The sequence below is a fragment of the Neoarius graeffei genome, chromosome 1 (assembly GCF_027579695.1).
Source record: "Neoarius graeffei isolate fNeoGra1 chromosome 1, fNeoGra1.pri, whole genome shotgun sequence".
NCBI lineage: Eukaryota > Metazoa > Chordata > Actinopteri > Siluriformes > Ariidae > Neoarius > Neoarius graeffei.
Genome location: NC_083569.1, coordinates 45,134,388 through 45,148,077, shown reverse-complemented (window position 1 = coordinate 45,148,077; position 13,690 = coordinate 45,134,388). Strand labels below are relative to the sequence as shown.

At 43.3% G+C, this 13,690-nt stretch overlaps 1 long non-coding RNA gene across 7 annotated transcripts in view; it reads right to left on the bottom strand.

Annotated features, from left to right (window-relative positions):
* LOC132893400 (uncharacterized) overlaps window positions 1-13,690 on the bottom strand; it is a 271,286-nt gene that overhangs the window by 12,183 nt on the left and 245,413 nt on the right. The window lies entirely within an intron of this gene.

The following is a 13,690-nucleotide window of genomic DNA, read 5'->3' as shown; positions in this document are numbered from 1 at the left end:
ACATATACAAATATAAAGAAGAATAAGATGTGGGGAGAGGAAAAAAAAAGTCCAGCAGGACAGGTATTGCACATTTATATTGTTTATATTGCACATTGTCCAGTAATGGATGGTGCCACATAGATCTATGGACGTTCTTCCTCGGATAGCCTTAAAGTGCATATTCTGGACCAATTTCTTTTTTTTTTTATATGAAAGTATGCCCCTTTACACACTCATCCAGAAGGGTAATTTTGCACAAGGCCATCTGTCTACAGCAGAAAAAAATAAAATAACAAAACGCATCTGGAAAAATCCCAAGGGAGTCTGGAGCCAGATTCGTGACGTCACCTGCGGAAGCGCCAGCAGGCTGCGCGAGCTTTGCACGGTTTCAGTGCACAGCCTGTGTAGACCAAGCGCTCCCATTTCTCTCTCATTGTCCGGTCTTTTGGGAAACGATGAGTACTAATCCCATCAAGATTGGTGTTGCTACACCCTCCTACGATACATCTGTTAACCATTTTAATAATTACGTGATAACATTGAAGAAATTTGCAGAAAACCACCAGGTCGTTTTCTCATAAACAAACCAGCGCTGACGTAGGATTCAGAGGGAGGCGTCCCGCACGCGACGTCACGAAAATCAATGTTTGCCGGGAAATCCAAATGCCAAGTTTTTTCAGAGGCGGACCAATTCACCTCAAATGGCTTGATTTCAACTGAATTTTTCTGATATTGCGCGAGGTACTGTAAAAAAATTGCACAAAATGCAGAATGTGACAGATATTTGACCCAAGTTTAATATAAAATAGGAGAATTACACTGATCTTGCTCCTGAATTGATGTGCACTTTAAGACTGCAAGTGCTCAGAACATTCTGCACTTGAGTCTCCATCACTGAACTGTTCAACACAATATGCTTCAAGCTAAAGGCAAACTCTGGGGAATTTTATTTATTTGTTTATTTTTTACCTGGGCCATATTTTCCCCATCGTTGACAGTCCGGATTTTTACTCGCTCCAAAAATGACTGAAATCGGTCCAGTATTGAGTTCGAACGCTATAACCTGTAGTCAATTATCACACACGGCTGTTTTCGGGCTCAAATAAATTCGGATTCAAATGCCTCGTCCATGTTGCCGCAATCAGCTAAATATTCAGGCAATTCTTCGGAAATAGACTTCACAAAACTCTGCATGACTTCCCCTTTAGTAAACATCAGAAAACAGTCCTCGTGTGATAATCGACTACAGGCACTAAAAGGGGCGCTGCATTAGAGACCAGAAGAATAGAAAGGTAAAACAATGAGTGGAGAAGCAATTATATTCTCCAGTTTCTTTACAGGTATTGAAGCAAATCTCTGTCGGGATCCTTTCCATGTTAGGCATTTCTAATAACATTATTAACCTGCCAGTGGTGAAAACAAGCAGTTTACGCTGACGCGGAGGGTTGCCCCAGAGGATTATATTGTTAATTTTGTAGCGTTTTAACTCAATACGGGACCGATTTTGATCATTTTTGTCCCTGTTTGTACCCAAAAATATGTGAAAATAGAGCCTGGGTTTAAAAAAAAAAAATCCCAGAGTTTCCTCTTTAAAGCTATAATGCATTCCGAAGTGACTCTGATGCTCATATGCTCATACTCATAAGTTCCTGGTTGCACAATTGCACTTTTTGATGAAAAATGATGCACTGTTATAGAATGGAAATTTTTTATAATGGCACTATCTGGTGCCACTCAGATGAGGATGGGTTCCCTTTTGAGTCTAGTTCCTCTCAAGTTTCTTCCTCGTGTCACCTCGGAGTTTTTTTTTTTCCCCCCTTGTTCGTCACCTCAGACTTCCTCATTCGGGATAAATTTAAAAACTAAATTATTAAATCCAGAATGTATACATTTCTATAAAGTTGCTTTGTGACGAATGAAATAACTGGCTGTGCAGCTTGAGCATCGTCGACCCGAACCGTGGAGACAGAAGCCGCCAGATGAAACCGATTTAGCGCATGGCAAGACAAGGCGTCTTTCTTTTGACACAAAGACAAAGTTAAGCCTTTGTCAAATCTATTTGGCTTTTGAACCCCAACCCTGACAATTGTGTACCACATGGGCAGGCCCACCAGGAAGCCCACCCTCCAGCCACACGACTCATAATTGCTTGCACATTCTGCTCTGAAAGCCACATTCATCACTGTCCTCGTTGCAGTTCATGAATACTTAAGAGATCCATCAGTGTGTGTGTGTGTGTGTGTGTGTATACACTTTGAAGCATAAAAGGAGTCGAATGTAATTCAAAGGAACTTTTGCGCTGTGGCCAAGCACAATGGACATTATATCTTGCCCTCGATTTTTACTCAGCATTTCTCATTAACATCTGAATAAACCTTGGCTCTTCAGGCCAAGTTTACATTAGACCGTATCTGTCTCGTTTTCTTCGCGGATGCACTGTCCGTTTACATTAAAATGCCTGGAAACGCCAGGAAACGGGAATCCGCCAGCGTCCACGTATTCAATCCAGATCGTGTCTGGTCCGGTGCTGTGTAAACATTGAGAATACGCGGCTACGCTGTGCTGAGCTCTAGCTGGCGCCGTCATTGGACAACGTCACTGTGACATCCACCTTCCTGATTTGCTGGCGTTGGTCATGTGACGTGACTGCTGAAAAACGGCGCGGACTTCTGCCTTGTATCACCTTTCATTAAAGAGTATAAAAGTATGAAAATACTGCAAATACTGATGCAAATACTGCCCATTGTGTAGTTATGATTGTCTTTAGGCTTGCCATCCTTCCACTTGCAAGTGGTAAGTGATATGCACTGGGATCACACACACAGCGGCTCTGTCCCGAATCACTGCTTGTGCACTTCACTCGCGCGCTCTGTGAGCTGCGCAGGGCCGGAGTGCGCATCCTCCAGAGGGCACTCGCTGTTCAGGGCGGAGTGATTTGGAGCGCAGGATGCCTGCGGAGCTGAGCGTATCCGTGTATTGGTGTTGCTGTGTGCACGCTAATCGTTTTAAAAACGTTAATCTGATGATTCGCTGATACGGTCTAATGTAAACACCACCTCAATTTGTCCTTCAACACCACACACATTTGTCTTACCATCTTTGTGAGAATAATTACTATTGTAGCAACGAATGGTATGCCTACAATGGATTGACTGGAACCAAATATCCCTACAAAGTCAAAACTGTTTGTCGGGCCATTTGATCCCCATCAAGATGGAAAAACATGCCCCCACACACTCCCAGGCCAATGAGAGCCTCTTAAAATGGTACGTGTAATTGGTCCTAAGCATACTGCATTGGGTGTAATGTTCTCCGACATCATCATCAACACAGCGCGACGGCGCGGCAGCTCACTGCGCGGAGGATTACATTAGGATTCCTTCAGCTCTCTGTGGCTCTCGTACACCATTACCGCATCGTTAAAGCTTATCAATGACAGGAAACATCTGAGCTAAGCATCACCATAAAACACATGTCCGTAAATTCAGCACAATGCACGCTGCTCAGAAAGTCCATCATTCGTTACAAATGATTGGATTATTTCTCTTGGCTCAGTGGCCCAGTAGTGTACTAACAACCTGAAGACTGCATCGCTGCTGCCTTTTACCGGTGGTGCTAAATCTTCAGTGGAGTAAGACGGATGTTCATTTTCATGATGAGGGTAAGCAAAGCCTGCAGTCCTGTTGCGTCAGCGATATGTTTGGTGCAATGCAAAAGCGTGAAAGTCATATTTCGGCCTGGCTGTGACCTTGCGTGCTCAAAGTCAAGTGTGGAACCCAAAGATGTCTGGATGAAAAATAAGTGAGCATTGGGAAATTTATCTAAAAAAAAAAAAAAAAAAAGTTCATCTGGACTTTACTGGAGCTTCTGAGTCAGCAAGATTCTTCTCTGTACTCCTGTACAGGAAGGATTTTTTGAATGCTGTATTTTCATTAACTTGATAAACAAAACGCGCATTTGGCGTACAAGCGTATGAAGAAATATAGGGGTGTTCACACGGCACATATTTGCATCGATGCTGCACCGACGTATTTTGTTGCGATATACCTCTTACACCGGTGCAAATTTTGTGGAGCGTTCACACGTCACAAACATGCTTACTAGAGAGAAGCGTGTTAGCACCGGTGCAGCCCCACTTGCGTTCACACGGCAGTTTTTGCGACCGTGCTGTACGATAGTAATAATGCGGAAATGAAATATGCACATGCGTGAAAATGTACTTCCTTTTCCCGGTTGTCATGGCATCACCAAGCGCTGGGAAAACAACGTGGATGAAGACACCAGTGTCGCCAGATACTGCTGACGTTTTCCAGCCCAAAATATGTTCAAATCCGCCAAAATGCACTTAAAACCGCCCAATCTGGCAACACTGGAAGACACGCAGTTCTGTTGTTGTTGATATTCGCCATTTTGGAAGCGCAAAATACCAGGATGCAAATTATGCAATGTCCGTATGTAATCAACTCTCCTCACGCGTAGCAAGTCTACCCCTGTAGCGTTCAGACGTCCCATTTTATATCGGTGCTGCCCCGCAAACTAGCATTTACTCCGGAGTAAATTTCTTAAACCACCTCCCGAGCAGGGTTAGATTTGCACCGGTTTAAACAGCTTTCAGGGGCTACACCGGTATAACTTTGTACCGTGTGAACGCTCTACCGGGGCAGCCCCGGTGCTACACCGGAGTAAAAGTTGCCGTGTGAACACCCCTTATGATCAGTCTAAGTAGGTTTAAGTATTAAAACTGAAATCCAATTGCTGGATTTATCAAACAACCATAATACTAATGCTACTCCAAACGAACCTGTTCCACTACTGAAAGAGTGTATCCCACGGTATCCGGATCACATTGTGACACTATAAAATTCTACGTGGCTTTCCGGGTTGTTGAAGGCATGTTCGGCTGCTTCCGAATCTCCACAGCCAGCATTAGCGCGGTGAAATTCTTGGCTGCGGCTTTAATCTTAGATTTTAAAAACGGCCATAAACGGAACGTGAAAAGCCTATTACAGAGCACGTCCTAAACTTTCACAAGCTGGCGAGTATGTAACAGATGTGTTTTATGAGCTTGTCCGTTGGGCCCAAGGCAACAGTGGCACTCGGCCATAGTGCCTTCCCTGGCCTCACGCATATACTCAATACATCACTCAGTTTGATTAAGGAGCAGCAGACGATGCGATCAGATATCCTACACTGCACCGTCGTCACTACCTAAAGACGCACAAACTCGACAGGCAATTCCAGGTAGTGCCAAAATCTGGAGATAAGCCAGCAACCTCAACCTTAGTCACTTCAAACAGAAACACTATTGGGGGGGGAAAAAAGCATTCTCTGGTTTGTCCTATTAGGGAGCCCTTAAAAGTTCGATGCAGAACCCTTTTGGAAAAAGGCTTGTCAAGAGGCTTTAAAAAAAAAAAAGGTTGCTGGTTCTAGCTTTCTCCAGTAGTGCTACTTTGATATCTTTATGAAAGGGAAAAACTCTTAGGGAATCTTCCAATTTCAGAAAAGTACTAAGCAGTACCTTTTCTTATTACCGGGGCAGTACCTTTAGTGTTTATCTTTCACATAGTAATGCTAACTAAGCATGAAATGCTTCAAAAATGATGGTTTCTGAGTAGCGTAACGAAAACATTAGCATAACAAAACAAAGGACTGATTCCCCTTCATGCAGAGCAGAACGATTCAGTGCGCCATTCAAGTGAGGCCCTGTCCACACGGCAACGGATTCAGGTGACTCCGATACAATTGCTTATCGTTTAGGCCTGGCGTCCACACGGCACCGGCGTTTTGGGTGCCCAAAACGCAATCTTTTTGAGAACGGGTTCCAGAGTGGAAAGATCTGGCAACGTTGCCGTTGTGAAGTCGTCTGGATGAGTAGAACGGATTTGTTTACGATGACGTCACAACCACATGACTGTGAGTGCTTCACGCCGGGTAGAAGTGTAACGAATATCACCAGGATATCACCAGGAAAAAGCCTTACAGAGCACTAGTGAGAGTGAAACACGAGCTTGGATATTATAATTATTATTATGTTCAGTGTTAGTTCACAGTAATAATGCAAGAAGCAGAATAGTGACAGTAATAGTGAAGCAAAAACATGCAATTGTACAAACACTGCAGCTCTACAGCAAAATATTCATTTATGAAATGGTCTGATTCTTAACACCAGTAGTGCCAATGATCTTCTCATTGCGATGCGATGCGAGTTGTCAACAAATCCTATAACTTGGTTCATGAAACGCGCTTACAAAATATTTTCACTGTGAATATTTATTGTGTAATGGTGCAAAGTGAGAGAGAGAGAGAGAGAGAGAGAGAGAGAATAGCCCGTAGGGCAGAGTCAATCCCGCCAGCAAAAATAGCGAAAAAAAGGAGCGATCTCACCTCTTCAGATGTTGGTTTAAGTCCGACAATACATTCCTCAAAAAGGGCGTAGAGGAGCAAATTAATCCATCAACGTAGCATTCAATTCATTCCGGACCATTAAAGACGCCGCCTTCCGCGTAGAATCATACGTCATCCTCGCCACCATATTGGATAGGTCAAAGCGGAGAATAAAGATTAGCTGCGTTTAACTGTACCAACAGGTTTACCGTCCAAACGAGATCACATGGGATTACCTTTCACAGGTGAGAAACAACAAATTAATCCATCAACGTGTAGCATTCAATTTATTCCGGACCATTAAAGACGCCGCCTTCCGCGTAGAATCATAGGTCATCCTCGCCACCATATTGGATAGGTCAAAGCGGAGAATAAAGATTAGCTGCGTTTAACTGTACCAACAGGTTTACCGTCCAAACGAGATCACATGGGATTACCTTTCACAGGTGAGACTGGAAAAATACTTTTCATTGTATTTGGTCATTATAATGTAATTTTACAAACAGATTTTCCTGACTTTGTGGCTAATATGAAGTCTCGTGCATAATAGTTTATGCGCATGCGTCCTTACTTCTTCTATTGTTCTCATGTCTCCGAAGGGGCCGTCTTACAGCGCCCCTAAAGGTGTGGCATGTGTATTGCATCGTTTTCAGCAAGCGTTGCGTTGCCATATGGACCTGATATGAGTGATGAGGTCCGTTTGTGGTGTAAAGGCCTCTGCATGCTCTTGCGACAAGGCTTTTGCAGATAGCTTTTCGCAGACAGTTGTAATTTATCGTTGAGCGGGGAGTAAAGGCGTGCGCGATGTTATTCACCGGCACAACGCAAGGGGGCACGAAGTCGCTAGGAGTAGTTGGTGGGTGTGGTTAGTGGAGTGTTTATCCTCCGGTTACTTATAATGACTAGAACTTTTTTTTTTTATAATGACTAGAACTGGAGTCGTATAGATGTACGTACTTCCTCAATCAACCGCTCTTCGTGCTGCTCCATCTTCGCTCGTGTTTTTAAAAATGCCGGTCGTGAAAACAAAACAAACCGGGAAAGTAGGGAAGCGGAAGTGCGTGTACAGCGGATGTAGAGTGGACCAATCAGAGCCCTCTTGTCTGCGACGCTGTCTGCGAGGCTTCTGCGGTGGTTACAATTTTTGGGAGGTGCGCGCAGAGCGTCTGCGAAGGTGGGGGGGGCTACGCAGACACTGTCTGCGATGCCATCTGCGAGGACTGGGTTGTCAGCATAAATTGGCCTTAAGGCAACACAGGTCACTTGAGACTGGAACTATTCCGGTTGCTCTATCTCGATATTGCTGGGTTTCATGTGATGTCACATCCGCCTCATTAGTTATTCAAAACTTTAGCTGGTGGTCTACCAAAGCTCAGTTGACAAAGCGTTTGTATGGAGAAGGTGCATTGCTCGCATGAAAAATGCGTTACGCTTGCGTTGTTCGAATCAATCAAACTGTGAAACTAATAAAAGTTTCTTCAGGGTTCCCCGTGAACGAATAAAAAAGGGTGAACGAACACAGGATTTCACAAAAAGACGTGGAGAAAGGTGGCTTTTGAACCTCTGACCGAAATCGAAGGGAGCCGAGTCGAAGCATGCTCGAGTTTGCAGTGATCACTTGGTGAAAGGTTTGTATCTCCCTCTCAGCTGTCCTTAGTGTTCTTCAAGTACTTTTCTTGCTGTGTGTCGTTATTTTACAGTACTTTTATTTTTTAAGTCACGAAGCGCTAAAGTTCCCAGCTGTTTCTTTGTTTACTCCTCACAAAGTCCATATGCGTGAAGGTCGCGACAAAATTCTTCCCCAGCCACACAGTTACAATGCGCCGTGATCACTTCTCCGTCCTGTTTAACTAAGATCCAGGTCTTTAAAGGGGTTTCTGATGATCTTTGTGAATGATTTACCTGAGAGATGACAGCCAACACAAGTCAGAATCAAGCCAGTGGTTGTTTATTTACACTTCAACTTGCAGCGCTTCGTTGTAAAGACGCAAATGAAAAGCTTTAACAAAAAAAAACCTTGCACAATCCAGGATTCACTGGGTAGCGACTTGATAGCGAGGTCCTTTACCCAGCCACATACAAAACAGTCGTAAGCCTCCAGACTCTTCCACGCTTTCATCTGTTTTGCGGTGTAGAAGGACGTCTGCAACACCAGATAGTTCGAGATGTCGGGGAACTCGACTGAAGGGTCGTTTTCGAGATCGTACGACGAATCCTTCTTTCCCAGACTGTAGGGGTCGATTCTGTTGCACATAGCAATCTTCTGAATAGCTCTAAAGCCAGCGGTGGCTTCTAGATTACGAGCGTACTCTGATAACTTATCGCTAGCTGTTTGCGCTATGGCAGCCGTTTAGACCACCAGCTATTTCACGTCCGGTAAAACCGCTAAGAAAAGTCACGTGACTGAAACCCAGCGATAGAACTTTGGTATTGTCAAGAGGTGTTTGAATTCCGGTGCCACTGCCATCCACGGCCGGGACGCAAGAGAGCAGAACTGATTGTGCTTTCTGAAAGCAGGGATGAGAATGAAAAATATTTTAAAAAGTCTGAAAAAAGCCGGGGGTTTGGGGGCCGTAGGCACCCAGCGGGGCCCAGGGGGCGGGAGCTAATGATTTTTGGCTATTTTTTAACCCCAAAACCATTAATTTTATCAGCAAAAAGTTGCAGTTTATTTGGAAATAAATTCCCCTTCTTGGTGGACTCCCAGGTGAAAATGATTAATATGGTACATGAGACTTGTTTTTAATCAATTCACATTTGAGGATTTCAAAAAATCAAATGCACCTTTTAATATAAACGAGCTCTACAGTATTATATTTCTGCATTTTAGCTATTCATGTCTTTGAATACTCTAATCCTTTAAAATGAAGTGCAAACCAGAAAAAAGTTCTATCATATAATTCTCTGAAGCGTTCTTCTGATGTTATCATGGTAGCAGGAGGTCTTGCATATTAAGCAGGCAACATTCAACATCACTCACCACTTCCCTTTCAACTGTTGTGTGTACTAACGAGGTTTTATCTGGACAGGATGCTGTGTAATGTAATACAGATACCATCTGGCCAATCTGAAGATCGAGATGGTGATTTTGAATTAAAGAACAGGCATGTACAATGGGCATTACATATTGGAACGTTTTTTTAAAATCAAAAACTATAAGTTCATCTCGGCCTAAAAAATTTGGGCAGACGCTCCCGCGCGGCACATGCCAGCAATCCCCCCCGTCCCCCTATGAAATGAGCAATAAGTAGGAGAGTTATACACAGTATCATACCTACAATTTTATCAGAAATATAGATACGATACTACGCCGATCCACGCGGTACCGAACCGACCCATTTCAGAGCCGACTCCCGACAGGGCACGCACATATCCCCGACTAACTCACGACTGTTGACGAGTGCAGTCGCGATTGAAGCGACACCAAATGAGATTATGCGAACTAAGCATCATAACAAACATTCCGCTAAATATCACGTGACAATTTAATAGCTTTGTGATTGGCTATTGGATATAGTTACTGTTAAATCCAACACTTGAAGATGCTACAGGCTGAATTACAAATGATACAACATGGAATATGTAGCGCACTATCTAGGCTGCATGAGCTATTATTTCCAACCTTAAATAGTGCACTTATATAGGGGAGTTAAAGCGATTTGGAATTCAGCCACACAACTTGAGCAGAGTGGCTTTCCAGCCCTGTGACTACGTTTACATGCACGTCCAAATCGAGCTGCTGTTTGTAATCGAGCAAAGGGTCCCAGCAGGGGTGCCAGAGAAATCCAGTCCTACATGCACAAGTGAAATCGGGCTATTGTGCAAGGTGCATTGTGCACCCGAGCCACACATGGCGCTACACGCTCCATCGTGTTGGTACACTTCCGGTTGTCGTCATGAAGAAGAGCTATAGTGTTGCCAGATACTGCTGACGTTTTCCAGCCCAAAACATGTTCAAATCCGCTAAAATGCACTTAAAACCCCCAATCTGGCAACACTAGAGTTCCGTGTTCAAGCTGTTAGGCTTGCTCTAACAGACTATGGCTACAAACTGTCCGGCGCAGACCACTGTTTTGTAAGACAACTTATTTTGCACAATAATATTTTTCTAAAGTCCATTTTTTGCTTACAAAAAAATATTTTTTTTGCTTACAATTTAACTTATGTCTTAATAAACACACAAAAAGTTCAATTGTTTTGTTTTTATTGACATTCTTCAGATGTTGGACATATATACACACACACACACACACACACACACAAATACAATGACTTGTTTATGTACACAATTCACAGCTATGCAACAGCTGTACAGATGTATTTGGTGATACAGTAAGTGAGCTAAATTTTAACAGTGCAAACAATGCCACAAAAATAAAAGATTCATGCCGTTGTCATGATTCGTTGTCATGCCGACCGAGGCTGTTGTGTTTCCCGCTTGTGGTCTCGTCACTCGTCACTTCCGGAAGTAGCTCGACAACTAGCTCGATAGGGTTTACATGCGCAAAGTAGCTCGGCAGAAATCGCATAAACTAGGTGGTGTAGCTCGATTCAAAGAAATCAAGTTCGGTTCAATTTCAGCCGAATTAAGGTGTATACATGGCATTTTGAACTTCGATTTCAGTCGAGCAACAGCAGAAATTCGATTCTCTCTATGTGCATGTAAACGTAGTGACTGTGTCTATGGATAAAGCTTCAGTCTATGGAATTACAGTATATACCTGCATTAGGTGCTACCAACACATAGTTCTCGCGCTAGAAATTGTGTTTAATGATGTCACGTGTTATATGCGAAAGATATGATTGGCTATTGCTAGCGACTCTCGCCGATCAGTCTGGCTCCCGATTAGTTTTTCGAATCAGCTGTGAGATGAGTCGGTACCATCGAAAACTAGTCTTTAGGCCTGACTCGCAACTTCAGTTGGCTCGGTACGCTGAAAATCGGTGTAGTTTGTGGCTAGCTTTAGATAAGCTAACCCCATTTATAAAAGATACACACTTATATATGACGTGTATTTGATAGATATGTGATATATATGATGTATATTCATACATTGTTACTTTACGGAAATCTTCAATAAGTTTGGTCTTTTCATGCCAGCTTGTTGCAGACCTAAATATAATGCACATGAAATGACACTCCTCACCTCAACATGTCCTTTACAATCATTTAAGCCACCATGGGCAATGCTGAAACCACTGTTGCAAACAGGACATTGCGCGAAACTGTCAGTATTTTCTACCCTTATTAGACAGGGAGATTCTTTTGTGTAATCTGAGGTGAACTGGGTTTTGTACTTTCGTTTTTTGGGGCACTCTCTCTCTCTCTCTCTCTCTGCCATGCCGATCCCGTAGGCCGCACTGACTCAACTGAAAACTTCAGTCCTCGAGAAAAGAGATAAAAGCCCGCCCACACTGAAAGCTGATTGGCTTATTTTGCTGAGTAAACCAATCAGGATGCTCTTTGTCTAGCATGCGCTACGTGAACAGGCACACGCACAGTCTCTCTCGCTCTCCCTCGCGTGCTCCGTCATATGCGCACATTCTAAGATGCGCGATGCAGACATTAATGTTTCGCGTGCACGCTCTTGCTCGCTTGCTCTAGATTCCGGGAGATATTCTTCAATTTGCGGGCATCAGGGAGCCACTATAAATATGCGGGAGACTCCCGGAACTTCCGGGAGACTTGGGATGTCTGCGTTATAAGGTGACCACAGATCGTTAACCATACCCCCCCGAAAATTTCTCAACGGATTTACATCGATCTCAAAAATGATCATTTTGGTCTGAAAAATTCGGAAATCCGCCGATCGGCGGAAAATTCTCATCCCTGTGAAAGGGACTGAGAACGTTCTCTTTCTTCTCCGTCAATCAGAGTGACGCTAACAAATCCTGTCTATCTGTGAGCTCATGTATGCGGAAGAGGGCAGTTAGCGCTGTTTCCTCCGATTGTTCAACTGTGCTGTTTTTAAGAAGAAGAAGGAAAAACAAAAAGTGTCAACAGAATCACAATCGCTGGCAAATCGTCACACTGGGAGAAAATGGTGTAAAAGTTTAATTACACAACATGCTGAGTACACTTTCAATCTGAGCGTCCGCTGGTATTTTTGGCTCAGTCGTTTCAGCAAAATCGCTCATTCCCACCAGTACAGAAAGTGTTATTTCCCTTTATTCACCCATATAAAAAAGGAATAATGTCTCTCTTCCAGTCCCTCCCAACAACACTGTGGCTGACCACAAACAGAAACAATGTCTACGAGTGACTGACCTCCACTCCAGTAATAATGGGTCAAAGAAAACGGTGGGTGGCTTGACTGTGACCCAAGTCTTTTTCTCCTACCCTTTAATACTGGCTTCTCAAAGCAAAATCACTTTCATCTGGTCCAGGAGTCCCTGAGCAATCTTGTACTCAGTTTATCATCAAAACACATAAGTAGCAGTGTCTTGGCCAGACGTTATATAACCCTCTCAGGATTACAGCTTAAATGTTGGACAAGGTCGTTTTAGTCTGTCTCTCTTTTGGAGATGGCTGCTGGTAAATCCTGGAAGAGCATTTAAAAATCCTTACTCCGCAGCGCTTTTCAATTCTCGAATCTGATTGGTCGGTGGATTACTTTTCGATAACAGCAGCTCTGACCGTCGTGCCTGCTGCAATTTAAACGCTTGTACGTCTTCATTTTAATATACAACTCCTTCTTTCTAGAGCAACAACAAATTTGAGGGACTTCTACAGCACAGGATCTTCCTAATCTAAGCCTAATAATAAATAGATTTTAAAAAGCGTTGTTATTTAGAAGCTTTGGTACGGAGACGTTTAGTTACCCTTCCATGTCAAGTGTCTCCAGTGTCTGCGCTTTGTAACAAGGCATCAGGACAGAGGACTTTCTGCATTTGTTTCCTTGACATCATCACATGCTGGAATATTTTTCTTTGTCTTCAAGAATGAGAATAACTGTTTACAGCTGTTATACTATAAATTATAAAAGGAACTAACTTGTCACATGGATAACTATAAACTGCGAAAAAGCACGATGCCTTTCATTAAAAAAAAAAACAACTAAAAACGATACGTGACGTTGTTGTCACGCTTGTAGTACTCGAGTCCAGGACTCGTGCCCTAATTTTAAGGACTCGTGACTCGACTTGGACTTGAGCACTGATGACCCGGACTCGTGCGTTAACTGCATTCAGACTCGTAAATTGGAGACAAGGATTTTCTCTTTATTTTTTTGTAACATGCCATAATAATTTGGCATAACATATTTATACGTGGGCGGCACGGTGGTGTAGTGGTTAGCGCTGTCGCCTCACAGCAAGAAGGTCC